This window comes from Dendrobates tinctorius, unplaced genomic scaffold (genome assembly GCF_039654945.1).
Source record: "Dendrobates tinctorius isolate UK_male_01 unplaced genomic scaffold, ASM3965494v1 ptg000177l, whole genome shotgun sequence".
In the NCBI taxonomy this organism is placed as follows: Eukaryota; Metazoa; Chordata; class Amphibia; order Anura; family Dendrobatidae; genus Dendrobates; species Dendrobates tinctorius.
Window position 1 is genome coordinate 15,388,691 of NW_027361844.1, and position 17,027 is coordinate 15,405,717.

Genomic DNA, 17,027 nt, shown 5'->3' on the forward strand with positions numbered 1-17,027 from the left:
ATATACTACATGCATGCTACATACATACTACATGCTACATACATACTACATATATACTACATACATACTACATACATGCTACATACATACTGCATGCTACATACATACTACATACATACTACATACATACTACATGCATGCTACATACATACTACATGCATGCTACATGCATGCTACATACATACTGCATGCTACATACATACCACATACATACTACATACATGCTACATATATACTACATGCATGCTACATACATACTACATATATACTACATGCATGCTACATACATACTACATACATACCACATATATACTACATACATACAATACATACATAGACATACAGTACATATAACATAGAGTAACATACTTACCAATACTTGTCACATTGTTCCCCGAAGCCATTGTCTTTCCGGAATAAATATTAACATAACAAACCACAAAAATACTCACCCACGATCCGAAGCAGTCCACGAGTGTGTCCCACGACGATCTTGGGTAGAGAACTGCAGCATCAGATGATGCTGCCGTTCTCTACGGGCTGCAGGAATCCAATGACGGAAGGTAGGTATCCTTCCGCACTGTATTCCTCCGCCACTTAAAAAAAAAAAAGTCCCTAGTCTCACTTTATGCCATTGCTGCGTGGGAATTTCCCACACAGCAATGGCATAAAGTGAGACTAGGGACTTTTTTTTTTTTTAAGTGGCGGAGGAATACAGTGCGGAAGGATACCTACCTTCCGTCATTGGATTCCTGCAGCCCGTAGAGAACGGCAGCAACAGCTGATGCTGCAGTTCTCTACCCAAGATCGTCGTGGGACACACTCGTGGACTGCTTCGGATCGTGGGTGAGTATTTTTGTGGTTTGTTATGTTAATATTTATTCCGGAAAAGACAATGGCTTCGGGAAACAATGTGACAAGTATTGGTAAGTATGTTACTCTATGTTATATGTACTGTATGTCTATGTATGTATTGTATGAATGTATTGTATGTATGTAGTATATATGTGGTATGTATGTAGCATGTAGTATGTATGTAGTATGTATGTAGCATGCATGTAGCATGCAGTATGTATGTAGCATGCATGTAGTATATATGTAGTATGTATGTAGCATGTAGTATGTAGCATGCATGTAGTATATATGTAGTATGTAGCATGTAGTATGTATGTAGCATGCATGTAGTATATATGTGTTATGTATGTAGCATGTAGCATGCATGTAGCATGCATGTAGTATATATGTGTTATGTATGTGGTATGTATGTAGCATGCATGTAGCATGCATGTAGTATGTATGTAGTATGTATGTAGTATATATGTAGTATGTATGTAGCATGTAGTATGTATGTAGTATGTATGTAGCATGCATGTAGCATGCAGTATGTATGTAGCATGCATGTAGTATATATGTAGTATGTATGTAGCATGTAGTATGTAGCATGCATGTAGTATATATGTAGTATGTAGCATGTAGTATGTATGTAGCATGCATGTAGTATATATGTGTTATGTATGTAGCATGTAGCATGCATGTAGCATGCATGTAGTATGTATGTAGTATATATGTGGTATGTAGCATGCAGTATGTATGTAGCATGCATGTAGTATATATGTAGTATGTATGTTGCATGTAGTATGAATGTAGCATGTATGTAGTATGAATGTAGCATGTATGTAGTATGCATGTTGTATGTATGTAGCATGTAATTTTTTTTTTTTTTTTTTTTTTTTTTACATTTAACACATTAGCCGGATGATGGGACTACTACTGTCCCATCATTGGCTAATGTGTCAATCACTGTCATGGTAGCAGGCATCGCCCGATGGGACTTGTAGTCCCATCGGACGATGCCTGCACAGACCCCCGGAGCCTGCACAGACCACCGGCAGGCCGGCACAGCCCCCCGGCAGGCCGGCACAGCCCCCCGGAGCCTGCACAGCCCCCCGGCAGGCCGGCACAGCCCCCCGGCAGGCCGGCACAGCCCCCCGGCAGGCCGGCACAGCCCCCCGGAGCCTGCACAGACCACCGGCAGGCCGGCACAGACCACCGGAGCCTGCACAGACCCCCTGGCAGGCCGGCACAGCCCCCCGAAAGGCCCGTACAGACCCCAGAGAGGCTGTACAAGGGCAGGAAAGGGTTTTTCTTATTCCGATACCGGAAGTCCCATAGACTTGAATGGGACTTCCGGTATCGGAATCGGCGATACCGATACTTTTTTTAAAGATCGGCCGATACCATCCGATACGATACTTTGAAGTATCGGACGGTATCGCTCAACTCTACTTATGATTCTTTTACTATTGATGTACTGTAGTTGAAGAACAGTTTGGGATTATTTTTACTCTCCTTAGCAATGTGCTTCTCTGTTTCCTCTTTGGCAGCTTTAATTAGGTTTTTAGATAAAGTATTTTTCTCCCTATAGTTTCTTAGAGCTTCAACGGTGCCATCCTGCTTTAGTAGTTTAAATGCTTTCTTTTTTGCTATTAATTGCCCCTCTTACTTCTTTGTTTAGCCACATTGGGTTTTTCCTATTTCGTGTCCTTTTATTCCCACAAGGTATAAACCGCTTACAGTGTCTGTTTAGGATGTTCTTAAACATTTCCCATTTATTACCTGTATTCTTATTTCTGAGGACATTGTCCCAGTTAACCAGATTAAAGGCATCTCTGAGCTTGTCAAACTTTGCCTTCCTAAAGTTTGGTGTTTTTGTGACTGCCTGACAAGTCCCCCTAGCGAAAGACAAGCGAAACTGTACAATATTGTGGTTTCTATTTCGTAGATGCTCGATGACCTGCAGATTTGTTATTCTGTCAGGTCTATTAGCTAGTATTAGGTCTAAAAGTGCTGCTTCTCTGGTTGGATTCTGCACCAATTTTGAAAGATAATTTTTCTTGGTTATTATCAGAAATCTGTTGCCTTTATGGGTTTTGCAGGTCTCTGTTTCCCAGTTAATATCCGGGTAGTTAAAGTCCCCCATAACAAGGACCTCATTATGGGTTGCAGCTTCATCTATCTGCCTAGTAGTAGACTTTCCATGATTTCTGTTATATTTTGGGTTTTGGAACACACCCCAATGAGAATTTTGTTATTATTTTTCCCTCTATGTATGTACTCATTCCCGTCGCTAATATCCTCCCTTAAAGTGGACATAAGACAAGACGTTACATAAAGACAAACCCCTTCGCCTCTCCGATTTTTACGATCCTTTCTAAACAGACTGCAACCCTGTAAGTTATAGTCATAGCTTTCATCTAACCATGTCTTGGTAATTCCCACTATGTCATAGTTACCTGTACATATTTCTGCTTCAAGTTCTTCCATCTTATTTGTCAGGCTTCTGGCATTTGCGAGCATGCAGGTTAGAGGACTTTGTTTTGTTCCAATCTCCTCCTCGTGGATTGCTTTAGAAATTTTCTTACCTCCCTTCTGAGTATGTTGTCTTGGGTCTTCTTTGCCGTACCTCATATCCTTCATCAGTAAATTTTCTGCCTTCATGTTCAAGTCTAATGTTTTTCTTCCTGCCTCCTCTTCTTCTAGTTTAACGCCCTCCTGATGAGTGTAGTGAGTCTTCTGGTGAATGTGTGTTGTCCATGTTTGTTGAGGTGTAGTCCGTCTCTGGCAAGGAGTCCGTCGTACAGGTAATTCACACCATGGTCCAGAAATCCGAATCCTTGTTGTCTGTTCCATCGTCTTAGCCAGTTGTTCCCATGAAGGATCCTGTTCCATCTCCTTGTGCCATGCCAGTCTACTGGAAAAATAGAAGAAAAAACTACCTGTGCATCTAGTTCCTTTACTTTCTTCCCCCAACTCTTCAAAGTCCTTGCAGATTGTCGGTAGGTCCTTTCTTGACGTGTCATTGGTGCCAACATGTATCAGAAGAAATGGATGGACATCCTTGGAACTGATGAGCTTTGGTATCCTATTGGTCACATCCTTGATCTTCACACCTGGGAGGCAGCATACCTCTCTTGCGGTTATGTCCGGTCTGCAGATAGCTGATTCTGTGCCTCTCAGTAGTGAGTCTCCCACCACTACCACTCTTCTTGGCTGTACTTTTTGTTGTCACTTCTGGGTGTTGCTGTGTGCAATTTTCTTCTTTGCTTGCTGGTAGTGCCTGATTCTTCGGTGTGCCATCTTCTTCCTCCACAAGGCCTTGGTATCGGTTTCTCAGTTGTGTGGTTGGTGACGTCTCCATGGTCTTCTTGCTTCTTTTGGTCACATGCTTCCACTTGTCTGCTTTTGGAGGATTCTCTGACACATTCTTCACCTTCTGTGGGTGGTGTGAACGTTGTCCAACAGACTTGTTCACATTTGTGCATGTCACATGTGTTTTTAATCCAGTTTTTTTCGTGCTTATGCATGATTTGAGAGACCCCACCCCTCTCTTGTGTGACATGCACATAAGGAGCTGTCTTACACCACGTGCCCATACTGGAAAGCGCCTGTCTTAATCCTGCTCATTTAGACACTGTTCATATGTTCAGGTTTTAAATACATTTGACAGGGACTGCTTCAATACGGGTTACCTTGACGAGGTGGAGCAGCTTGGCATACATTTTTTTGCAAAAAGACGTATTGACTAAATACCCTGTATTTGTTGTTACCTTTTATCAGCACTTGCTGACTACTGTCACATGTCTTACTGCAAGGTATTTCTGCACATTTGCCATTCTGTGCTTTTTGTTTGTGTTACCTTCTGTGACCAGTAGAAATGCTTCTGTTCAGTCTATGAAGTCTTTGTTTTCTTTGAGTTGCAAATTTGCAATTCTTTCTTCCAGACCCCACACCTTTTCTTCTAAAAGGGCCAGTAGTCTACACTTCTGGCAGGTGAAGTTGGATTCTTCTTCTGGTCAATCTTTTAACATGTAGCACATGTTGCAGCTCACCATGTAGGTTGTCACGCCTGCCATATTGTTCCTAGATCCTGCTGACTTGCTGTGTGTCTTCCTTCTTGTGTAATTGCAATTTTCTTGCAATAATGTCCTAAAGGCAAAAATTTGCACCCCATAAGGCACGCAGTTTGGCGATGCTTTCCAAGCAGCTGGTCCCAGTTGTACCCAACGATCTTCTTGCAAAGGGAGACTCTTCGCTTTTCCCAGAAGGCACCTGATATATCTAAATTGTCCCCTTTAAGCTTCAATCCCTGGTTTGGTGATGCTTTCCAAGCAGCTGGTCCCAGCTGTACCCAACGATCTTCTTGCAAAGGGAGACTCTTCACTTTTCCCAGAAGGCACCTGATATATGCAAATTGTCCCCTTTAAGCTTCAATCCCTGGTTTGGTGATGCTTTCCAAGCAGCTGGTCCCAGCTGTACCCAACGATCTTCTTGCAAACGGAGACTCTTCGCTTTTCCTAGAAGGCACCTGATATATGCAAATTGTCCCCTTTAAGCTTCAATCCCTGGTTTGGCAAAGCTTTCCAAGCAGCTGGTCCGGGCTGTAATCAACTATCTTCTTGCGGAGGGAGACTCTAAAATGTAGACGAGCGTGCCTCGTCAAGCACAATCTACCCCATCATCTGCATCTTCCGATTCTTCCTCCTCCCTCAATGTGGCAGAGGTTTTGACTGATCTTAGATACCAAGTACACCCCATCTTTCTCAATCCACTGTAACATCTTCGCCTGCACCTCTCTCACAGTCATTAGCTTGTCCTGTTTACTCTACTCCACCCTGCGTCAGCACAACAGCCAGCACTCGTTTGTGCAGTTGTGCTCACGTAAAAGATTGTTTCCTTCTACACATGGCAAAGCTAAGAGCTTGAACTTCACCATCTTCAAACCACTAATAATAATAACCTTTATTCATATAGCGCTAACATATTCAGCAGAGCTTTACAAGTCAGCAGTTCACATAAAACAGTCAAAAGTGATCCTAAGTTTAGTGAAACACCGCACGACCAGCTCTACCCTCTCCTAGTGTATCCTCACCCATCCCCTGTAGACTGTGAACCCTTGCGGGCAGGGTCCTCTCTCCTTCTGTACGTGTGTGCCTTGTTTTGATCATGTTAATTGTACTTGTCTATATTTGCCCCTTTTCACAATTAAAGCGCCATGGAATAAATGGTGCTATAAAAATTTATAATAATTATAATAATGTGACAAAGTTTACGATAATCAAACAATTAAAGCTAAAATAATGATGACCCTGCTCTTCAGAGTTTACAATCTACCATGAGGTGGGAGTGACACAAAGTACAGGTGCTTCTTCACAATGGTAGTCCAGCCATCTTGAGGAAATAGTGGGTAAATAAAGGCTGTATGAGGTTTTCGGGTATTTTTGAGTTTGATGGCAAATTATGCTCAGAGAGGTAGAGAATAGGCTGTATATAAACGGACTTTGATTAGGGAATGTGATAGGCCACCCTAAATAGATGTGTTTTTAGGGAGCGCCTAAAAATGTGTAAATTGTGATTGTACTACTAATTTCATGGGGGAGAAAAGGTAAGAGGTGAGTTTTCTAGGTAGGAGATTGAACTGAGCTGGACAAAGACCGGATGAGGAGTGTTACAGTCTTTGTGTTTCTCAGATGTTAAAAGTTATGAGAGGCCTCGACAAGTGGCTAGAGATAGAAGCTGGGATGCAATTGGGGAAGTGGAGCTGGTGAAGTCTCCCAGGATAAAGGTTGGCAATTCTGAGGACATGAAGTGTGTCAGCAAGGCATAAAATCAGATTTTTATGGAATAAATTCATGGACTTCAGTGCGCTGCTTGACAAATTCACGAACCCAGGTTATGAGAAAAGATAGGGGCAGCACGGTGGCTCAGTGGTTAGCGCTGCAGCCTTGCAGCGCTGGGGTCCTGGGTTCGAATCCCACCAAGGACAACATCTGCAAGGATTTCTCCCCGTGTTCTCCCCGTGTCCATGTTCTCCCCGTGTTTGCGTGGGTTTCCTCCGGGTACTCCGGTTTCCTCCCACACTTCCAAGACATACTGATAGGGAATTTAGGTTGTGAGCCTCATTGGGGACAGTGATGAAAATGTGTGCAAACTGTAAAGCGCTGCGGAATATGTTAGCGCTATATAAAAATAAAGATTATTTATTATTATTTTATTTCCCTACGCGTTTCAAAGTGTATACCACTTCTTCCTCAGGGGATGACATATATGAACAGATAAAGCTGTCACAGATTTTATACATCCATGATTCAAAAGAATTTGGCGCCAATGATCACATGTCAGACGGTACAAAAGTCAAAGTTTTTTATTTTTTCTTTTCCTGATCTTTTAACTTTTTAGAGTTTTTTTTTCTGCATAATAATAAAGAGAACATATATTTTTTAATGAACATATATCTTTTAACTTTTTTAGAGTTCTTTTATCTGCATAATAATAAAGAGAACATATATTTTTTAATGAACAAATATTTTAGAGAACAAAGATTAAATGATATGACATTTCAATTGATGTACTTTGAACTTTGACTTTTGTACCGTCTGACATGTGAACATTGGCGCCAAATTCTTTTGAATCATGGATGTATAAAATCTGTGACAGCTTTATCTGTTCATATATGTCATCCCCTGAGGAAGAAGTGGTATACACTTTGAAACGCGTAGGGAAATAAAATAGTTAATCTTTTCTCATAACCTGGGTTCGTGAATTTGTCAAGCAGCGCACTGAAGTCCATGAATTTATTCCATAAAAATCTGAAGTTCTGGCGGTCACGGAGCTGACATTTGGTCGTGCAACAAGCTGACTACGGATCTTACATGCCTGAACCTCTCCTGGAAAGGGTGAGTGAATTTTCATTTATTCGTTTAATTATATCTCGGGTAAGACCCTATTGCGCTTTCTGTTCCTATAGTTTATTAGCAAGGCATAAAAGTGAGAGGGTGAGCCTGGCGGATGGTGTATGACCGCTACTCGGAGGGAGAGGGGATGGAAGACACTGAATAGTGTGAAGCTCCAAAGAAGAATGGCGTCCAATGGACCAACATTTATCACTTTTTTTTAAAAAACTGGATTGTTGGTGGCAGCAAGGAGTATGGGATTTTTGTGGCGTTAGCAATGATCCTACGGCGGGATGTAAACATATTTCATGCGTTCTAATCCAGAGGTGGATAAGCCGTACCTTCACTATTAGTTTTCTGAGAACAAATTATAGTAAACAGTCAGCAGCCTCCTCGGATGTTAGTCACGCAATCGTGTAATCGTCTGGATGATAGGAGTCAGCTGAGACCTCTTCGTTGCAAAGATCAAAGCGGGTGGTTCTGCATGTCTCGCGGCCTGTGATCACTGTGATTATTGCATGGCCAATCCTTTCTGTCTTGTGGATACAGATGGTTTCGGAAAGCTGATGGCCGTTGCAGTCCCTTAGTACCAGTTGCCCAGACACCATTACTTCTCTAAGAAAAATATGCCTACACTACACGAGCATGTCGCAGACAACATCACTCGTTCCCTGAAAAATTCTATGTCTGCCATGGTGCATTTCAACACTGACACCTGGACAACCAAGCATGGACAGGGGCGTTACATCTCACTGACTGGGCACTGGGTGACTCTGGTGGCTGTGGGGGCAGGTGGTCAAGGGGCTGCTACACAAGTCTTTGAATCCCCAAAGCTTGCTGGGAAAACCTCTGTATCTAACAGTTCATCCAATGCTACTGGCTCCTCCATCTCCTCTAGGGCCTCCATGTGTGCCGTCAACCTGTACCTTAATCAGACATGAGTTCCAACAGAGCAAATAGAATCCCCAACCTCCGTACTGCACAGCCATGGCTCACCACAATCAGGAAGTGCTTAAATTAATATGCCTTGTAGATTGCAGTCACACAGCTCAAGAGTTGTAGAAAGATTTACAGACCGAGTTAAAGCAGTGGCTGTCTCCACTGAACCTGGAGCCAGGGAGGGCCATGTGCGATAATGGTGCAAACCTGGTGACGGCCCTAAGACGAGGTAACCTCACACACATGCCTTGCATGGCTCCTGTCCTCAACCTAGTGCTACAGCAATTTCTCCACCACTATCCCAGGTCTGGATACGCTGCTTCCGGATCTAAAGTTGCTGTATGCTTATTTCCGATGATCGCACCCCGCAGGTCATTGTCTTGCTTTGCTACAGAGTCTTTCGGCCTACCTGCTAACCATTTGATTTGCAATGTTCCGACATGGTGGAACTCCACTCTGCACATGTTGCAGTGACTGTGACAGCAGCAACAAGTCCTGGTGCAGTATGTCCTTTTGCATAGCCTGTGCCAGCACAGTAAGGACGTGTGTCAAATCACACTTGCAGAGTGGATACAGATGAAGGACCTCTGTACTCTTTTGCACAATTTTTAAATGGCTACTAACATGGTTAGCACTGATGATGCCATAATCAGCATCACTATTCTGGTCATCTACATGCTGAAACACACTTTGAATAGTCTGCATGGGAAGGTGGGGGTCCCAGAGGAAGAGGTGGAAGCAGAAGAGGATATGGAAGGGATAACAATACCTCTAATTTCCAGACTGTCATCACACAGATGGGTGCCATGGAAGGGTGTCTTACAGCAACCAAGGGGAGCTCATGGTACCAGACAAACTGTTGTAAAGGTACAGGACCTGAGGAACAAATGGAGGAGGGTGAGATGATGGACTCACAACAGTCAGGAGATGAAGAGAATAAAGATCCCCTCTCCATCCCCTCTCACGGTGGGTGGGAAGGGATGGAGGAAGCAACCTTGAGTGTTACCCCACCACAAACACACCATTTACTTGGACCTCATGAAAGCACCCTATACATGAGTGCCTTCTTGCTCCACCATCTCCAACATAATGTTCATATTCTTAGGATGTGAAATAGTACTGACTACTGGGTTGCCACTCATTTAGATCAATACTACAAGAGTACATTTAGCCAGATGCTTCCCCCCCTGGAAAGGGACGCACGCATGCTGGAGTATCGAAACATGCTTGTAGACAATCTTAAGAGTGGTGTTCCCCAAGACTAACTCCGGGAACGTAAAGGCATCATCACAAAAACATTAGCAGCAGTCGTGTCAGTCGCATAAGCCATTTCTGTCAGTCGTTTCACACATTTTTTAGACCAGCCTGAGCACCAGCACAGCGGAGTACAAGTCTGACATGTTGTGAATGACTGGAGAAAATGATGCAGGAGTATCTCAAGCTCAATTTCAATGCCATTGGGGGGTTGAATTTTTTTTTACATTTTTGTCTTCAAAAATGGAAGAGTGGCCCGAGATCACCAGTCACGCCTTGGAGTTTTTGTTGCTCAGAAAGTGACTTCAGCGCTGCTGGTGGTGTCCTGACGTATAAGAGTATCGGGTTGTCCCCTGAAAGTGTAGACCACCTAACTGTCATCCAAATGAACAAGTTATGGATATCGAATGACTTTTTTATCCCATTCGCAGACTGGACAGACTTGGCAGATGAGGCAATGGTGTTGTTTTTAGTGTGTTGCATTGATCTATTGCAGCCTGTGGCTTCTTTTTTGTTGCTTCTGTGCCTGCTGTTGCTACTGCTCCTGATGTTACAAACAATTTTTTGAAATACGGAGACTCCAAATTGGGTTTTCATTTTGTGGGCTGCCTGTAGTGGAAGGGGTGTCAGAGACCCATAATACTATTTCCACTCTGAGTAAATTGATGCCACTACACTGGGGTGTGGCAGTAATTTTTTTAAATGGTTGTACTCCAAGTTGGGTTTCTTGCATGTTGCCTGTAGCAATAAGGCTCCCAGACCAGCAGGTCTGCACTTACTTTCAGTCAACTACCTGTGTGTTACTATCCTTAAATGTTTCTAGCAATAGTAGTCTACGAAGCTGATATTTGTGTCACCTGAGTGTGGCTGAGCAGAAAAGCCGTTAGAGCTGTTACATGAGGTATCAGAGCTCCCAACACAGCAGCAGCACACAACAGACTTACACTTTCTCTTAATTTAAACTTAAATTCAAAGCTCTAAATGCTGGCCCAGACACTGATGCCTGATGCATGGCTGACTGCTACTCTGCCATTCTAAAATTTCTACTGACTATGGGTGATTTATCAGTCAACTACCTGTGTTAGGCCGGAGACACACAACCGATTTTAAAATCAGTCAGATTTTGTTCCTGAAAAGTAGGATATTAGGGATGAGCAAACTTTTTCGCCGCTGCTCGTTACTCGCTCGAGTATCACAGTACTCGGTGTAACTCGGCGAGCACCGAGCATTTCCGGGATTACTCGGTGGGAACTCGGGTGTTCACCCAGCATTTTTGGCGTTCTTTAGAGACCCAATCACTATGCAGGGATTGTCTGCCAGGCATTGATACGCCGCAGACAATCACTGCAATCACTGCAAGACCACAACAAAGATTGTTGTGGTCTTGCAGTGATTGGCTGACCACACAGCATGATCAGGGGTATAACAGACTGGACACTGCCCTGCTCAGCGCATTCAGCTCCAGATATAGATAGTAGTGTAGGGAGAGCTGCTGCCGAGATATGGTCAGATGTGGGGATTTTTTAGTCACTGTGGGGTCTACCATCCTAAAGTACTCAAATCCAGCTAAACCAACAGTCCTTCTAAGGACTAATTCCGGAGTATATAGGTTGCAGTGTTAGGTAGGCAGAGGATTGTATGTCTCTCTACAAATATCAGTGCAAGGCCTGCAGGCACTGTATGTGTGTATATTGATATCATTGCATACATCAAGAGGGTCCATTCACTTACTGTCTGCTGCTGCTGCTACCTATAGGATATATTGACCGTATATACCTAGCCCCAGGTATAATGGGCTAGGAAAACATTTTTTTGCCAAGTTAATAGAGCTTATTTTATTGCAAGGCAATCCAGAACCCTTTTTTTTTTCTCCATTTGCTTTTTGACACTGCACAATACAGCCAGATCCTTTTCCAAGCACCAATAATTTTTAAGGGGTCCCAAAAATCACTTTTGAGTGCGCAGAGAAATCTTTCATTTTTATGTGGTACAGTAGAGAGTAACTCTGTACTGCAACCTGAAGAAGAGGTGCGGTTTGTCTCCTCGAAACGCGTAGTTTTTGTAGTACATTCAATAAAGAACTTGAAAGATTTATATGGATTTCTGAAGAATTTGTGTCACTGTAGCAGTGCGGTTGCTCAGAAGTGCTTTTCGTGATCCACAATGAAAGACGATGCATTGCAGGCAGAGCATGAGGACATGGATCAACAAACCATACAGCTTGATTACACACAGCCCAGCCTCATGTCATCCCAATGTGGATTGGTTGACAATGAGGAAGAGGAGGAGTAAGAACAGGAGCTACTTTCATGCGCTATACACGGTACTACAACCACAACTGTCATACCGTATGTTCAGCGTGGATAGCCTGAGGTCAGGGAGGTAGAGGAGTAGGAGGACACCTTGGTCAGTTTGTCCTGTTGGTGAGGACACTGAAGGCTTGCCTGTTACCAGTATGGCATGCATAGCTGACTTTATGCAGCACTGCCTTTCCTGTGACCCTCGCATTGCAAAAATATTGGGTAACAGTCATTACTGGGTAGTGACACTTTTAGACCCACGCTACAAGGAGAACTTTCAATCTCTTGTTCCAGAGGCAGACAGGTCTACTAAAATGGTGCAGTACCAGAGGGCCATTGTTGCAGAATTATTTAAAAAATTCCCATCTGAAAATGCTGGCAGCAGACATAACAACCAAGAAGGACAGGTGAAAGAGACAACTCCAATCCAGCAGAGGCAGGGAAACACTGGCAAAGTTCTGGGACAGTTTTCTCAGACCCTCCCATCACCCTGGCCCTGAGGTGCGGGGTAATGTCACAAGGAATGCAATGTTTTTTAAGATGGTGAGGGAGTGCCTTGCTGACCGCACCAATGTCCTCCATGATTACTCTGTGCCTTTTAATTATTGGGTATCCAAGCTTGACACGTGGCATGAGCTGGCTCTCTACACCTTGGAGGTTCTGGCCTGCCCTGCCGCTAGCATTTTGTCAGAGCAGGTTTTTAGTGCCGCTGGTGGATTTATCACAGATAAGCGCATTCACCTGTCAATGGAAATTGCAGACAGGCTGACTCTTATAAAAATGAACAAGGGATGGATTGGGCTAGTCTTCTCAACACCACCAAATAATGACAGCGAAACATAACCTCCAATGTAGTATCATTTTGGAAGGTGTATTCCCATGCACCTGTTCACACCCACACTCGGGTATACGCTTCCTGATTTTGGCTATTTGGTGTCCTCCTCCTCCTTCTGCTCATCCTCACCATCCACCACCACTCGAACAACAGGGTGAATGTAATCCGTCATGCTCCAGCCACTCTATTTTTTGGCAAGGGTGTTATGATGCCCATCACCAAATTTAAAAAAAATGTACCCACCGAAGGGGAAATGTTTTTCAGCCCATACACTTAGTGTATGGGCATTACAAGTCTAGGAGACCCGCTCCTTTACATTGTGCCTATATTTTAATGAGGTCTTCCGCCACATCTCATCATCCACCGCCACTACATCACCAGGGTTAACGTGTTCCGTGCTGCTACAGCCAGTGTCGAATTCTTAACAATGGTGGGTGGTTATGCTGGGCGTAAAATACTTGTTATGATAAAGGTTGAGGTGTACCCCACAGGGGAAAATGTTTGCCTGCCCATACACTTAGTGTATGGGCATTACAAGTATAGGAGACCTGCTCCTTTAAATCGGGCACATTTTTTAATCAGGCCTTCCTCCACGTCTCATCATCCACCGCCACTAGATCACCAGGGTTAACGTGTTCCATGCTGCTATAGCCAATGTCAATTTCTTAACAAAGGTGGGTGGATATGGTGGGCGTAAAATACTGTTTATGGTAAAGGTTCAGGTGTACCCCACAGGGGAAAATGTTTGCCTGCCCATACACTTAGTGTATGGGCATTACAAGTATAGGAGACCTGCTCCTTTAAATCGGGCACATTTTTTAATCAGGCCTTCCTCCACGTCTCATCATCCACCGCCACTAGATCACCAGGGTTAACGTGTTCCATGCTGCTACAGCCAATGTCAATTTCTTAACAAAGGTGGGTGGATATGGTGGGCGTAAAATACTGTTTATGGTAAAGGTTCAGGTGTACCCCACAGGGGAAAATGTTTGCCAGCAAATACGCTTAGTCTATGGGCATTACAAGTCTAGGAGACCTGCTCCTTTGTAATGGGACAATTTTTTTATGAGGCCCTCCTCCATGTTTCTTCCAAGGGGGGATTGGGGTTATTGGGGTGCATATGACTTGGTAGCAGGGCAGGCCTTGCTGTTAATGCATTATGTGGTGTAGTGACCACTGTGTCCGCTAGGGGGCGCTGTGTGGATGTCCTAGGAGAGAGGATGAATGGCAGAATACTGAATGACCGTTGTGTATCTCAAGGTGGGTGGCCTTGAGATGGAGACTTGTGTGTGTTGATCTGCAGTGATAATGCTGAGGTGCTGTTTCAACGTGTCCAGGAGAAGTCTCCAGGTATCTGGTGAGTCGGGCTGGACTAGTTACCTACAAATCCACCCAGGGGTGTGATTAAGAACAATATTGTAAAGTGTGTGAGAATGGTTCAAGGACCTGTGATGAGGTCAGAGCCATCTGACCCGGTGGGCATGGGTACAGACCATATAAGGTGGCCAGGGTAGGTCACATGAGGTGAATGCTGGGACCTGGTTGGTCCATTTTGGAAGGCCCCGTCTGGGAGAGATGAGGGCTGTCTTCCTGACAGCAAGGAACATTGTGTTGAATGGCTGCATGTGCCTGATGATTCCCTGGAGGGAATGGACGTCTGCAGCATGATGAAGGAACTATGAGGAAATCCTGACATGGGTGAGATAACTGAGGCTGAAGAGCCTGTGTACGCATAACCTGTGTGACCACAGGGATTACAGAGCTGAACTCTGTCATGGACGCTATGCTGATTAAGTGAACTTTATGTTACTGCTGTGGGTTTATAATGCTGAATAAACCGCATGGACTATGATTGTTTTGTGGAAAACCCATGCCGGATCTGGTTTTGTGGCGGCTAAGTGAGTATCCCCTACTTGAATAACAGTGCTACCTTAGAATAAGAAAAGAGTTAGGGAGTACAACATGAATAATGTGAAGTTGATTTTCTTGTGCCCATCCAGTATGTGGGTTCAAAGTCTTATTGGGGTGCATATGACTTGGTAGTAGGGTAGGCCTTGCAGTCAATGCATAAGAAAAGAGTATGGGAGTACAAAATTAATAATGTGAAGTGGATTTTCCTGTGCCCATCCAGTACCTGCGTTCAAAGGCTTATTGGGATGCATATGATATGGCAGTGGAGTACCCCCAGGGCTGTGCGCTTAAACTAAAGGCCCCGTCTTACACAGCGATCTCGCTAGCGAGATCTCTGATTTTGTGACGCCACAGCGATCTCTCCAGCGAGATCACTGTGTGTGACGGGGATCAGCGACCGGCCCCCGCTGCCGGATATTGCTGATCATGTTCGATCGGCCTGGGCCATTTTTCAGTCGCTGGTCTCCCGCTGGCCAGCACGCATCGCTGTGTGTGGAGGCAAGAGACAAGCGATCAGCGACGCTGGACGCTGGTTTCTAATGTAAACATCGGGTATCTAGGAGCCGCGGCTCCTGGATACCCGCTGTTTACCTTGGAAGCCAGCATACATGCTTGTTTCCAAGGTAAACAGCGGGTATCCAGGAGTCGCGCGGCTCTTAGATACCCGATGTTTACCTTGGAAACCAGCGTGTACGCCGGTTTCCAAGGTAAACAGCGGGCATCCAAGAGCCGCGGCTCCTGGACACCCAATGTTTGCATTAGAAACCAGCTTGCTCGCTGGTCCTGATCACTAGAGGGGCTGTCTATGTGACAGCTCACCAGTAGAGATGAGCGACTTTGCCTTTTTTAGGGTCGAGTCAGGTTTCATGAAACCCGACTTTCTCAAAAGTCGAGTCGAACGAAATCGGCTGACTATCGGGAAAAGTCGAAGGTCCGACTGAAACACGAAACCCAATGCAAGTCAATGGGGAAGCAAAGTCGGCAGGGAGTGGAGGACAATAAACACACCTACATGCCGGACCGCTTTTTTCAAGTGTGTGAAATCTCTCTTTCTCTCTCCCCGGACGCTGCACATGTCATCTCGTTGCCCACAGAGTACGTCCTTGCTCAGTGGCTGAAAAAAGTCAAGTGCAAGCATTCTGGGAAATCCGACTTTGGCGCTCGTTTTGCCGACCGCATGGCCGATTTCATGCTGTGGTCGGGTTTCGGTCGGCGAAACCCGACTTTGCCGTAAGTCGGCAACTTCTGAATCTGGCCGACCTGTTTCACTCAAATCTACTCACCAGTAGTGTTGAGCTTTCCGATACCGCAAGTATCGGGTATCGGCCGATATTTGCCGTATCGGAATTCCAATACCGAGTACCGATACTTTTTTCGTATCGGATACCGGAATCGGAAGTCCAAAATGCAATGAGCCACTTTTGTGGCTCTGATTGGCTGCCGAAATGACGTCATCATGATGCGCTGTCTGTGCGCATCATGATGCACCGTCAGTTCGGGCCTTCGGGGGGGCTGTGCCGACTGTCCGGGGGTCTGTACCGGCCTGCCAGTGGTCTGTGCAGGCTCTGGGGGTCTGTGCCGTCCTGCCGGGGGGCTGTGCCGGCCTGCCGGTGGTCTGTGCAGGCTCCAGTGGTCTGTGCCGGCCTGCCAGGGGGCTGTGCCGGCCTGCCGGTGGTCTGTGCAGGCTCCGGTGGTCTGTGCCGGCCTGCCGGGGGGCTGTGCCGGCCTGCCGGTGGTCTGTGCAGGCTCCGGTGGTCTGTGCAGGCATCATCCGATGGGATCCGATGCGGATCGGGGTAAGTATATTGGTGTTTTTTTATTTTGATATTTATCCCTCAGGTGACAATGGCTTCGTGGATCAAAGTGACAAGTGACGGTGAGTATGTACTCTATGTTATATGTACTGTATGTCTATATGTATGTATTGTATGTAGTATATATGTATGTTGCATGCATGTAGTATACACTCACTGGCCACTTTATTAGGTACACCTGTCCAACTGTGTGTTAAGACTTAATTTCTAATCAGCCAATCACATGGCGGCAACTCAGTGCATT